Source organism: Oreochromis aureus, linkage group 1 (genome assembly GCF_013358895.1).
Source record: "Oreochromis aureus strain Israel breed Guangdong linkage group 1, ZZ_aureus, whole genome shotgun sequence".
NCBI classification, from domain to species: Eukaryota; Metazoa; Chordata; class Actinopteri; order Cichliformes; family Cichlidae; genus Oreochromis; species Oreochromis aureus.
This window is the reverse complement of record NC_052942.1, coordinates 14,881,312-14,896,360: the sequence shown is the minus strand read 5'-3', so window position 1 is coordinate 14,896,360 and position 15,049 is coordinate 14,881,312. Positions and strand designations below refer to the sequence as shown.

The 15,049-nt window shown below is 40.9% G+C and overlaps 1 pseudogene; it reads right to left on the bottom strand.

The window, feature by feature from the left end:
- Window positions 1–501: 501 nt before the first annotated feature.
- On the bottom strand, window positions 502–14,962 carry LOC116311674 (annotated as a pseudogene).
- Between the last annotated feature and the right edge of the window lie 87 nt (window positions 14,963–15,049).

Here is a 15,049-nt window from a genome sequence, read left to right as displayed (position 1 = left end):
CTTTGGACATTAGCTGCTTTTTCACTTATTTTTTTTTTTGCAACTTTTTTTTTTTAACCTGACCATTTTCAGAGGAATGCTTTTTTAAATTTAAGGTATTTAACACTCATCTATGAATCACTAAAGCATAAAAAAAAGCACCTAACTGAATTGACAAACTGGTGTTGTGTGTACACATAACAGAGAAATTAGCAAACAACTGATTTTAAATTGTATCTCGAAAAGAAATAGTGACACAGAGACATCATTAAATGCACATGTGGTTACTCTACTGCGCTACTATTGCAGATAAAAATGTCAGCAACAAGAGGCCTACTATAATTTCAGCAGCTGGGAAAACAGACTAGACCCCCGCTGTTAGTCTATGCCAAGGAAAACACCTGGCCAACTTCTACCTGTTGGGTAGTCGTTAACTTACTTTTGCTGTAAATTAATTACTACATTGAAGTCCTTTCTGTGAAACAGGAAAATGGATGTGCATGTTAAAAAAGACACATGAAAGCTTTTTTTCTTTCTTTATTTCATGCTAAATGAACAAACCTTTAGTATATGATGAGGTAAAGTTGACCAGACATATCAGTAGCATAACCCTGGAGATTTGCAGAAATACACAGATTTTTACTCTTTATACACACAACACAGATTAAAAAAAAAAAACTGTTCCCAAACAGAGTATTGTTAGTACTAAAACACGATTGGCTGCCATGAAAACAAAATAATAAAGAACATGGAAACTATCACATTTAAAAATAAATACATGTGTTGTTATGAATGTGGTCATGTGTGAGTGAAAAGCTAATCTGAGGGCACAAGTTGTAAATTTTACTCCTTTTTCCCACATATCTGGGGAATTATCTCATTAATTACAGCAGAACAATGAATTACAATGTTACTAAATAAAAAATAAATAATAACAGCAGAAATGGATTTGATTTATGAGGAATAAGTGTGCACATATGATCAAAATCTTTCCTCTGGTAAATGCTGGGCCTGAATACAACTGTAACATACGATAAATTACAAGACAGACAACAGAGTAAGATTGTAAGTGTCATAAACATACGTCTGAGCAGCACGTTCACAAAATAAATAGGTTTACAGTCTAGACTCACAAAGACTAAATAAACTGAAATACAGAGGTCTGCACTGGCAGCTAAGGCTATGATGTTAGATCAGTTATATGAGCGCTACACAGTTTATTAAAGAGTATACTTACAAGCACCGCATGAACAGTATGAGGTGATAACGGGAAGTTAGTTTTATGAAACATGCCTCTTCGGGTATTTATAGAGTCTGTTGGTAAAACACACCAGTCTGCCTATTCACTGCATCAGGCAGCTGGAACTTGGCAGGAAGTCCTGGACGTAAGTGACTGCCGCTTTGGAGAGATAGGTCATGGTGCCATAGCTACCACTAGGAGCGCTGTCGTAGAAAAAGTTGCAGATTCCGGTTGCTGGGTCCTTCTCAAGGAAATACTGACTGGCGCCGTGGGATTTCTAAAGATGAAGAGGTAACGCAGAGTGAAGCCCAGTGAACAAATACTTGCAACAGACCAAAAACCTTTCTCTGTTAGTACCTGGTCACTGAGGAAAAGGTCATTGGCCAAATGCAACACGCGATCCACGTGGATGATGCCGCCGATGTTGTCCACGTCTACGTCCGCTATCAGGCCCACAACCATCACAGTCTCCACTAGCAGCTGCCGGTACTCTGGCTGTGGGACGTGGTTCAGCACAGATTCAACCTGCACTGCAAACTTAATCTCTCCTGCTGTCATCTACACAGAAAACACAGAATTTAAACACACACATATGCAGGAAGTCCAAATCTGCAGCAGGTCTGCGAGTATCTACCTCTCTTGTGGTAGAAGAGGGCAACACGTATCCGTCGATGGACAGACCGTGGCACTTCTGCAGGATCTTCCACACCTTTTGGTAGAAACCCATAGGTACTCTGTTGATGGCACCATCTAGCCTGCGTCTCCTCAGCCACTGACCTTGCCTCTCCTCCCAGTGCAGCTGACCGTCTCCTGGACAAGTGCTCACCGGGGACAGCATTCCACTGGGAGTGGAAGGGCTGCTGCAACGCTGTGGCGAGGCAAAACATGTAAAAAAGGTTGAAATATTGGAGCATTTTTTTTGTCTCACCAATCCACAAAATGATAGCTTTTCCACCTTTCATGCAGTTATCCATGCATACTGACACTCTATCAAACTTGGCAACAAAGCACTTTAGTATATATGCTGAAGGACAAGGCTGCTATCACTCTGTTATTGACAAATACTCCTAAGAGCCTACTAACTAGTGTTGTAGCTGTAGTAACAGCCTGATATAGCTTGTGCCTTCACTAATTATCTTCCAACCAGAAAGGACACTGTATACTGTTGCAACAGCTGCCACATTGCTTCATTATGATAAACACACCCAGGGTTATTTTTGTCAAGCTATTATAAATGCAGACATCTCCCAGACCCAGAGATTTATGAACACAAGCTACCCCAGGCTTCGGCCACAGTAGAGCCCGTGCTGATATGAGATGAAACAACAATGTTGTTTTAGCTGAACATAATGCAAAGAATTGGAATCTTGTCTTGATATGTACTGTTTCATCATTTATAAATAGATGAAAGTTATCAATCAAGCTCTAACACACTATACTTGTTAGTTGGGTACATTTGTGAGCGATTGTGTTCTCATTAAAACCGTTGTTAATAATAATAATAGATGACAAAATAACATCATCCTCATCCTTAAATAAGTAAAGCCACGAGTAAAGTGTAAGATATCTACATAAACTATGAAATCTGAATGGACTTTGCTTGGTCTACACATACTTCCTATTGCAACCTTAAAACAAATAAGCTGATATGAAGCAGGCGAGGTGAAATGGTTTACCGTAGAGCGAGGAGATGTGACATTGCTACTCAAGGAAAAACCGCCACTGAAGATCTACACATGGATATGGATGACAGATGACAGAGAAGAGTTTGAGATGGTTCACACGGCTGTCACACTGCAAATATGATGGCGCTGGAGCCACACAGAGCATGGGCATGGGTAAAAATTACAACAGAGCTGCGAAAATCAGCACACGAGAAAGACTGCTGTAAGCAAAATGATAGCTGGACAGGGCTGATCACAACAGAAATCCTTTAACAAACAAACCATGCCAATCCATGACCAAATGCTATAACAAGATGGGTTATGGGGGGGGGGTTCTGGACTGGTTCATCAGTTATCTGAAGTCTTGTTCTCCTACTGTCATGGGATGGGATGAGAGTCGCTCCAGCTATGGATTTAGACTGATTTAGTCATTTAGACCAAGGTCAGAAAAAGTCACATGCTAGATATTATTAAAGCCAACCCACACTTGTAGGGCGAGAGTCATCCAGCTGCAAAAAGAGAAGAACAGTGTCATTATATAGATAGATAGATAGATAGATAGATAGATAGATAGATAGATAGATAGATAGATAGATAGATAGATCGATAGATAGAAAGGCACTTGAAGCAGATGATATATATATATATACTTAAATTACAATACTTAAAATTCTATGTCCTATTATTTCCCACCTGTTTTATCTCACTCTTTAGCTTGTGTATTCCTGTGCGTTCAGTCTTTGTAGCTCCCGTGTGACCTAGTTCATGGATGGATATCGCAGGGCTAGTGGCTGTAGACTGGATTGGGCGCACTGATGAAAAGAAACAAGAGTCACAGATCAAAGATTCTGGATTGTTTAAGGGAAGTCAAATACATTTTTCCTGATTAATCATTTTAAGTAACAAGGTTCATGATCTGGTGTAGAATACATAGACTCTGTGTGAGAGCCACAAAATATATGTCCATGATTATTAAAAAGGTGTTCAGCTGTTCCTGAGGGATAAGGGATGGATGCGTAGGGAACAACAAAACTCACTGCTTCTCTCCACCCCAAATTCTTTGCCACTGAGGATGTGATGCAGTAGGTTCTTCATGCCAAATGGACTCAGGCTCATCAAACTCTCTGACGCCTCCTCCCCTACAAAGACGTTGCAAGCCTTTCATATTGCACACTTAATTCCTTTGCTCATCCACTCAGTTATGCGTGCATGTGTATGTGTGTGTTGTGTTTTGGTGTTTTTTTCCTACCAGAACAGTGCAGGCTACGAGCTAACTCAGTGGCCATCACTTGCATGATGAGTCCTATCCTGAGTCTGAGCATGTCCCCGAACAGAGCGGGCTGGGAGCGCACATACATGGCTAGATACACCATAATTTCCTACACGACAGACACACACAGTTCAGAGCTGTAAGATCAGCGTGTGGAAAAAGTCATCAAACAGTCCAAACAGTGACTGACTTACCTGAGTGAGCACTGCTACACTTATGTCCTGACCACTGGCTTCGTAGATGAGGTTGTTTAACTCATCCGGAGGAAGAGGGCTGAACAGAATCAGGACAGAGACCTTGGATTATTACTGGAAAATTTCTTCAGCCACACTGTTTTACTGCAATAACGGCTTACACTGTGATCACTCTTTCCCTGGGTTGAGGAGGTAGACCTACAGTCAGCTGCTTGTGATGGGAAATCAGATCTGTGCAGGCTTGCAGAAAGACAAATACATGTGGAATGAATTATTAATAAATGGTCATGGACACTGTTGATCCTGTTCAAAACACACCTATTAGGAACTTCCTAATTCTTACTTGCAGCATGAGTGAGTGACTGAAGCTGTTTGTAGCAGGAGGAATAGGGTAGGTCAACAAAGAGACAGCAATGATTCAACAACACTGGATCAGAACAGAGTCCAGATATCTGATCACAGTGACTGAGCCACATGGAAGATACCAATGACACAGCTAAAGACTGAATATATAAGTATACATGATTTATGGTACATGTTTGTAAGGTCAATTTGTGGCTACATGTGGAATGGCATCATCATGCTGTTGGTGGTAGTGCTGTCTTACTACTTAGTGGTGTTTAAGTCAAGCACATAATCTCTGCTGCAAGTTGCTGACACACTTCGTTTAAAATAATCTCTAACCAGGTGCTAAGCCACCTTTTTCCTAAGACACTGACCTCAGCGAGGACCTCCACCCTCTTGCGCAGTATTCCAGAGATGTACCTAATGAGCCCCCACTCTTTGCAGGCTCCGGCTTCCACGTACAGCTCCTCCAACAGTGATCGCACGCTGACCCCACCCTGCCCAGGACCTGACAACTCCACCAGCCAATCAGCTCCTCTGCTCAAGAGAACAAAAACACAGGATGGGCAATTACAAAAGCAGCATTTTTTAATCAAACGTTTGCTCTACTTTTGTCTTGATGATCATACTTCATCACATAGAGAATGTAGAGGATGTCAGCCTGGTCCTGAAGAGTGGGGCATTCTTTTAGCTGCCTGACCAACGCTGCAAAGTCTGTGTTGCCCTGAGAGTCTCGAGGCAGGTGAAGATCAGCAGCAGAGTGTGGCTAGTAATGGAAAAGTGCCAGGGTTAGACAAATGTACTCACAGCAATACTGAAGTCATGAGAGAAATGAGTTGGCTGGTGGAAGGATATGCTCTGTCTACCTTGTGCTGTTTCGCCTGTGGGCCGTGCTGAGGATGAGGAACATCAAGAAGGTTGAGAGATTTGCGATGTTTGCTCTTGACCGGAGTCACAGGCAGATACATGGAAGACTCTGAAAATATGTTTCATTAAAACAGAGCATTAAAAAGAGAGTCTCTGCTTTTTAACACACTGGCAGCTTATTACAAAAGAATGCCTTTTAAGGTCTCTGCTTTGCTGTTAAACAGGGAGGACATCTTTGATTATTACTGGATTATTATTAGAAAATTCATTCAATCACAGTTTTTACTGCAGTAACAGCTTGCACTGTGATGACTCGGTCCTTGGGTTCAGGAGGTAGACCAGACCTTTGCAGGTTTGACAGGCTTGACAACGGCTTAGTGTCTTGACAAGATTTGGTGAGTTTTGTCACTTTGATGTCAAAAAAATCTAACATCAATCTTATTATATCATTACAGACTCCTTATAAAAGATGGATGTGCTAGGAGGGTGAAGCCAGTGCTTGAGTGCCATAAACCTGCTGTCTCTCTAATGGCCAGCAGGGGGCGAAACACAATTGAACTAATTGTAATGACGTTCACGAGAAAATTACGTCCTTGCTTAATGTGTGACCTCAGCAAACATTTTCAGTCACACTGACACCGTGCTTGTCTCAGATAAACAAAACAACCAAAATGCTCAAGACAAGGCCTCACAAACCAGTTGGTGGCATCGTGGTGACCACATCCATCTTTTAAATACACATTATGGTTAATATATCTGCACTAGCATGAAAACTAGCATGGTCATTAAATTGTTGAGAAACTCACTGGGAACGTTCAGGCCCTGGACCTGCGCCATAAAAGACAGGATGTCTCTTGTGGTATGTTCTGGACTGAAGACGTGGTGCTGCCCCTCTGGATGGGAGGAAGATGGCACTTGGTGGTGGTGCTGTGAAGGAGCTGGGTGAGGTACTGGTCAAATACATCTTTTGAGTCCTCTAGAGTTAAAAAGAATTGAACCATGTTTACACACAGGACAAAGTAATCGTACCACTCAACTGCTGTACAGTCTTGGACAATTAGTAATTACCGAGGGACCACAGGATACTCCTCTCCATATCCATCATCATCATCATCGCCATCATCCTCAAGCAATATGTCATCATTCTCTTCATCCAGGAAGCTGAGACGAGTGTGAAACGAAGTGGTCTGGACACTGGAGACGTCTGACATCTGCACCCTGTAGTGGTCAGCCAAAGTACTCAGACACAAACTTTTCTCTAATCACAAAGTTCACATCATCTGTTGTTTTAAGTTATAGAGGGAAACAAACCTCGCTCCAGCAAAATAGCCATCCTGCAGTTTCCTTAGAGTTGATAGGATACATGAATCAATTGTTTCTCCATCCTCATCTAGACAGAAAAAGATGGACATTCATCAGGTAAAAATTAGGAGCTACTCACAGTTCATGTGTTCAGCAGTGTCATCTCCTGTTTGAACATGCCGTCTAAACATCTAAGTTTATTTTTATATTAGCTAAAAATACAGTACATTCTTAATTATATTATGTAGAACAATTACAGACTGATATGATTTGGTTATTACCCAGCATGCTACGGGTGATTGGGAATGTGAGCGTCGGACGTCCTGTCATCCTCCAGCAACAAGAGAGATAGGCCAGCTCGGTCCGTAACATCTCCACAATCATCTGGTTGTCCAGTGCCAGATAGAAATGGTGCTGATCCAGAAACTGAACAAAGGGCCCAAGCAGAAATAAAGAAATTCAAATATTTATTGTTCAATCATTAATGTTAATGTGGTTAACATAACAAGGTTACAGCGTGCCCTAGTTTTACCTGAGGGGTGAATATGTAAGAGCGATTTCGGATCTCGTAGAATTTGGATGTTCCCAGGACACCAATGTGTCTGTCTGGCCGCCCACTCAGATTCAGCTTCTTGCTGTTCCCTGTGGCAGAGACACCAGATGGTACTCTTATTTATTTTAATATGAACTCACATGCACAGCTGTACACTGTAAGGAAAAGAGTGCTTGTTTACCCAGTCTAACATAGACATGGCTCAGGATGCGAGCTGGCATGACCCTGATGGGCAGAACTTCTGCCATTGTCTGTACCTCGATCCCCAGATCTCTCAACAACTCCTGGATCTCCTCCGACTCTGCTAGAACACAAACTAGAAAAAGAAAATGTATAAAAAGCAATTTAGATATTAAAAAGGTTGGTAGTTCAATACCTGGCTGCTCCAGTCTGGATGCCAAATATCCTTGGGCAAGTTACTAAACCCAAGTTGCTCTCTGATGTCTTTACTGGAGTGTGAATGTTAGATAAAAAGCATTTAAGCATAAAAAGGTGCTTGTATGAATTGGTGTTGACATTGGTGTGTACAAAAGAATATGCTGACATCAGAACATCAGAAATGACTAATCTCAGAAATGTGACATTTGGTACTGAAGCTGAAAGTCCCTCTATTTTCAAAGCAGTGTTTAGTTAATATCTGACTTTAACTCTCAGCCCATATTAATTGTTTCCTACAAATTAATCACCAACCTTGTACCACCACATCTGGTTTGAAGCTTGTAGAGAATCTCCTGTTGAGCGGATCTATCTCTCCTGGTGCTAAAAACCCTTAATCCGAAAAGAAAAGGCAAGACGAAGCAGAAGATTTATAACATTCGTTGAATGCTTATAAGTAATAAAAGCAAGGTGGGTTTTATGTATTGAATTTCTGTTAGTAACATCTACTAGAAGTATTCTCATCATCATTACTTACAATACAACTACAGCATCATTACTAATTTGTGACATTATCTAAATATCTGCAATAAACACAGTAATAACAAACAGTTGCCTTGTGGCTAGCTATCATTTAAGGTGTATAGCTCAGGACCTACCTCAGCCACAAGGGACCCCAAGATGTAGAGTGACTGTCCCCACATGTGTGGCAGCTGGCCCATGGCTACCCTGTCTACTGAGTGAGGATTGCTATACTCCTCCTCAACCTGCAAGAGGTGGTAGCTTAATAAACAGATATATACACTGAAACAGTCCAGGTAAACAGAACAACAGATTGACAATGTATGAGTAAAATTAGCAAAAAAAAAACCCTTAGGTGAACAAAACTACAATTTTATAGAATATAAGTGATGACAAAAACAGGGCAAAGAGTATTAACCACAGCAATTAGCTAATTAGCAAATGCTAATATGCTAATGTTCACTAATTAGCTAATTGCTGTGGTTAATTAATTTTTCACTTGTTTAAAATTTGTCGTTAAACAAAGTTTAATGACTTCTACAAACTATTTTGTGAAACAAGAATAAAACAAATAGTAAATATATAAATAAAAAAATAATAAATAAAACTAATTTTTTTTGACACAACTGTTTTTTTTTACCTTTTAATTTTTAGAAGACACTGCAACTAATTATGGTTAAACTTGATACTGAAAAACATAAAATAATACACTACAATAGCATTGCACATGTAAAAGCTGCTCCTATGTCATATGTGTCATATTACAACAGACATTTTGAAAGTATTCTTCATGAAAGACTCAATTTCGTATCTTCTATTAAGTTTCTTTAGACTAATTTACAGCACAATCTTGAGTCCCCCTCAGTTCGTATATTTCACTAGGAAAATGGGAAATAGGTGCAGTGATTTAACTGAAATATATGCCAAAGAAATGTAGTAGACAAAAAAGAGTTTGCACATTTCTAATAAGCTTCTTTTGTCCTCCCAGATAGTAACAAAATGCTTCAAGATATAATTTATCTTTTGTCTGTTATGTGTTGATACAACACTGGTTCATCCCTTGAGTTATTTGCCGTTTTATGCCAGAATGATTCACAGGTCAGTAACAACAAACCATGAAAAGCATTTCTCTGAAAATGGTCAAGTATGAGGACTGGACTGAAAAAGAGGACGCCAATGACCAAAGACAAACTTCGAAAGATCTTCAGAAAGCTTAGAGAATTACTGCTCAAGACCACTTGAAAAAATTACAAGTCTAACAAAACATAAAGCAATGAAAGGTGGATTAAGTCAGACCATGCCACAATAATGTAGCCCTTACTATGAGAACGGGTGCATATATCTGTCAAAATGTGGGACTATGTTTACAAATGGCTGTAATTCCTACATAGCTAATGCAATATTTTCGTTAATACTCTTAAAAACCACATTCATTTTAAAATATAACCCATACTATGGTGGTGTTCAGAGGTAAAATTATTTTTAAAAATGCATCACTGTCCAAATTTATGGCACTAACTGTATGTTGTGCTTTCCTGAGTCTAGGATACCTTGTCAGGAGGAACAGAATAAAGTTCAGGCACCAACTTAATGCCATTCTTCCCTCTGATTAAAACACCCTCCAGTGCTTCACGGTACTCTTGCACCTGTGAAAAAGCAAATTTGTTGTTATTGTTAAAAAAGCCATATCCAAAGTGACTCAATGATTGTGTGAGTACAGCAGAAAGTGCATATGAACCAGTGTATTTGGTTGCTTTACCTGAACTTGATCACCAGCAAAAATACCATCCAGGATGAGGTAAGTCCAAAACACAGGCCACTCACACTCGATATTTTCAAATAGCTTCAGCTCAGCAGGATCATAATGCAGCCGAGATGGATCCTAGCGAGAAAGATCAAGAGCTTACATAAGCTTTCCTGCAAAAAACATAAAAATCTATACTCTTCACTAAAAAAGAGCACCTCCTCCCTGGGTTCACTGCTGTAATGCATTTACATGTCCCATGAGCCTTAATACTAGAATATATCACCTCTTTGGGACAACGATATCCGTCCCTGATAAAGCGACAGCAGCCATAGCGACCCTGAAATAAAGCAAAGAGTAGAATTTAAAGAGGTCAAAAGGTCAAAATACCAAACTACATACTTTTCCTTGGCAGAAATGTCCAGCTTGCTTATGCTTTGACTTCACCTGCAGTTTGCTTATGATCTCTGACTTCGTCACAGCCACCAGGTCAGCATCCTCCACAGCAAACGCAGGGAAAGAAGTGATGGACAGAAGACCAGCATCTATTTCCTTTGAAGTTGAAGCTCTTGGCAGCATGGAGCACAGAATAGACTGAAGGGGAAAAACAGCACGCTGAATACAAGAAGGACAAACAGAGGTGATGCTACCATAGCTAAGGGCTAATTAAAAATGATACCTGACAGTGTTCGACTTCATCAGGCAACACATGGATGACTGACTTCGGCCCTCCGTGAGCACCAAACAGATCCAGCTCATCTATAGCCTCAAGCGCTGCCTGCAACGTGCATACGAGATTAATCCCTATATCCATGAATGGACAGTACAGTGTATCATAAATGCTGATAATTATTAAATAACACGTAGCCTTTGTACCTTAGCCATTCCTACAGAGCTGGCATTGAGCTCAGGAATGCCATGGTTAGTCTTGTCACCTCGTTCCCACATTCCATAGTCCTGCAGTGGTAAAAATGGTCATGGCTTCATTTCTTTAGGCAACTGTCCAGGACTGAAACTCATCATGGCACTGAAAAGCCTATTCCACTGATTTATCATTCAACTATGATAACAGAAACAAAAAAAACAAACCTCTGACTTTTACTACTAATTCTTCTTTCATTCATTGTTTCAAAAACCTGTGGATACACTACCCTGAAGTCAGTCCAAAACCCAGAAGTGTTTCCAAACATCTGGACGTGTTACAGTAGAAGACTCGACATGCACATATTTTGGGAGCAGCTTTTATTCTGTGTCTTTTCATTTAACTACTCATATGTCACACTCCAGACACCACATACCCAAACAAGACCTCTAAAATATTACCCACCGCTACTTTGTAGGCAGCCTCTATGTAGAAGACCAAGTTTTGGATGAAGGCTACCTCGTCCAGGTTGGAAATGATACGAAGACCTGCGGGATGAGATAACAACTCATGTTCAGTGTTCAGTAGCTGTTTTAACAAAGGAAAACTCATTCTTTAATAATATGATGTTACAACACCAAGGCAAAGAAAAGGCAAAAATTATATATATACATTAAAAAAAAGCAGTCTGCATCGCTATTGTACCTGAGGCTGTCATCTGTGCCAGCATCAGCAGGTAAATCGAGGTGGCGTCCACCTGGAGATGACCCCACTGATCATCCCTGACCACTGTGGCACAAGTGGGAGTATCATATTTGGCATGCAAGCAATCCTTTGTACTCTGGGTGTGTTTGAACTTCTCCACCTTGGCCACCTGGAGACACATGACCAAAGACTCATTGTTTCTTGTCTATAGCTTTAGCTAAGTTTATAATGAGTTTCCTCATAAGCTAATCAGCAACGTCAATAATTTCACAGTACAAAGCGACGTCATCAAGTTGTTTGTTTTGTTTACCCAGCAGTCCAATACTCAAACCCAGGGTATATCTTACCTGTCTCATCATGCACTGCAGAAGCCCCTGCATCAGTTTCACGACACTCTGCCAGCAAACAAAAACAGCTCTATCAGTAAACGGCAAAAATCTCACCGTGATGCAATTTACTTTCTATTTCTAGCAAGCTAGAAAGGAAACAGCTACAATAATCTCTTGTGGCTCTATGTATTTATTCTCACATTTCCCACAAGAACTCGTGGAGGGCGGCTCGAGACTTTTGCAATATGCTGTATTTTATCAAACAGGTTAGCAAATTTATCAGCTTGGACTATTAAACAATGACTCAAAGTTACAAGAGCTAAAAATGTACTTAATAATTTCTAACAGAACTATGAATTGGGGGTTTTTTCATACACATTAGATAATTTTTTAGCAATTCTTTTAGTGAATCTCAATCAGGAGCTTTTATCAGTGCTGGCCTGATTTTAAAGTTAGATATTATAACACCTTACTCTATAATTAGGGGCAGAGTGCTACTTGTTGATTGATGGCACTCAGTACATCCACTGTAGGTTTGTATGTATGGGTGAAAGCCTGTGCATGTTCAGTGCATGTTATGCCAGAGTGAAATAATCCTTTCCTCTTTCTTTAATCCTCTTTTTTCCTAAAGCCTACTAAAACATTACGATCGCAGTGCTGACCAAAACAAATGTGATTCTTTTATATTCCCTTTCAAGCTATTTAAGAGTAAAACAATATTTTCTGTTGAGCTAATGTGATACTTTAGCTTAACTAAAGCCCACATTCATTAAAGTTTTCCTAAGTTTTGCTATCCTCAAATATTTAACCCGTCATAACTGAAAGAATGCACAGGCCCCTTTTTTACTCGCTCTATTTATGTTGCAAACACACCTGCTCCAGTTCGTAAGCTTTGGCCTTGTCTTCATCGCGGTCTGCATTCTTCCGGTAGGCCATACCCAGCCCCGACACCGCCAGGACACTGTAGACATTATCCCTCACCCAGGCGTCCTTCTTCTGCGCACTGGCAGGAAGAAGTCCTGTCACTGGGTTCTGAAACCAAGACACATGTGACATGTTAACCAATAGTAAAGACAGGGGTGGTATGAAGGATATAGTTGTGGTCAATAGTTTACCTGCACTCATCATGAGCCTGAATGTGATCATAATTGTGATTTAGGTTGGGTTTTTTTCAGAGTTGAATGATTGTACCAGTTTCAACTTTCTAGCTGTTGATCTGACGTGAAGCTGAAAATTTTGAAGATAGTCATCCTTCATTATTCCATCTACTTTGTGCAATGCACCAGTATCATAAGCAGCATTATAGCTACAGAGCATGATGCTACCACCACGCTTGACAGTTTGTAAAGTGTTCTTAGGTTTGAAAGCCTCAGCTTTACTCTCCCAAACATACATTTTGCCATTGTGTCCAAACAGCTCAATCTTTGTCTCATCTGACCACAACATTTTTCTCCAGAGAGTATTTGATTTGTCCATGTGGGCTGGTGCAAATTTCGGTCAAGCTTGAAGGAGCAGGAGCTTTTTTCTATAATCCATGTGTGAAAGATCCACGACAGATACACAGCTGCAGCTTTTTAGCTAGCAGCTGAACACTCCACCAACGACTACAACACACAGACAGGACCCAATACACACTTTAAGCCAACGAGGCGTGATTCTTCTTCACCTATCACAGAATCATAGCTATTATTCTTATATGTGTTATTGTGATCTCCTATGAGCAGAGCTGAAAATGAATGGAAGCATGGTCCCGCTGGTTACAATTCAAACTGAAATTGTTAAAAAGTATCAGAATCCTTTCACTGAAAGTTACTAAAAGTTAATGTGTGCCCAGTAAAACATATACCCCGACATGTCAGTACATGCTATGCGTGGAAAGCTGATGCCGTTTCCTATCAGCTGAGTACTCTCTGGGTCACAGTTTAGCATAGACAGCTGTTGATGGTGCCTCATGTGAGCTCAAGAGCCAGTAGATAACAGTACATAGCTTTCCAGTCCTCAGCCTGTTCTAGTGCCTGAACTTTGCCCACACTTTGTTTATTTCTGTGCAGCTCACTTTTGGCTGAACCCTAACCTATATGGGCTACAAAACATGTCCATACCTAGCATGCTTCTGAAGGAGAAATCAAGGATATGTGCATAACTGAAATCCATAACACTGGGTCCTGGTGTTGTCTCGTTTAAAGTTTGCATGACTTAAACGTTCAAATGGACTATAGTGTCCAAAATAATGTATGAAAGTATTTCATATACAACCACGTACATTCTGCAACATCTAAACTAGTACACAGGTAGTGACGCATCAATAACTGTAATCACAGTATGCAACATACTTCATTTTGAAATAAGTGCTTCCACATTTAGATCTTGAATTATTGCTTCATTCAAACGTTTCTCAATAACATTGCGAAAAAAGTGGCCCTCACCCCTTTCCCTGCCAAAAACGAAAATCCACCACCTTTGCGGAAGTGCTCCAGCTTTACTGCGCTGCCTCGTCTCTGGTGTATATCTGGACTCACCTGATGGCAAAGGATAGTCTCCTGGACCAGCCGGGCATAGCCGTCCAGCCGCACTCCTGAGTTACTGCGACTCCTCATCCTCTCTGATCACTGCACACACAACAACAGTTTAAGTCTCAGCGACCGCTTAACACTCGGTTGCTTGTTTGTAAACGAAGCTTCGAACACCACCGGCTCTCGCTTAATAACTTAGGTAGGCTGTCTTACCAGGCAGCGACCCATCCTCCCAGTCCTGTTTCGCCGACTCGATCCCCGCAGAGGCTGCTCTGCTAGCGCTCGCTAGCCGGGTAGCATCCAGCTGTTTTTTGACAGTATCAACATGTAACATTAAGCTAGCAGCATAAATTTTCAGGCACACACGACCACACGGCCCGGTCAAAGTGCCTAATAAGACGAGTCAGGGCTCGCAGAGGACAGGACGTGAGGTCTCACAAACACAGAGAGGCCGGAGGGCAGAAACGTCTGTGAGCGACTGTACATCCAATCTGTAAAAAAACAACAACATTGTGTTCTTGTTGTTTCCCTGCTCGCCGACAGGGGGCGCCAGATCACTTTCGTTCCTTCTACTCCAAGGCTTTA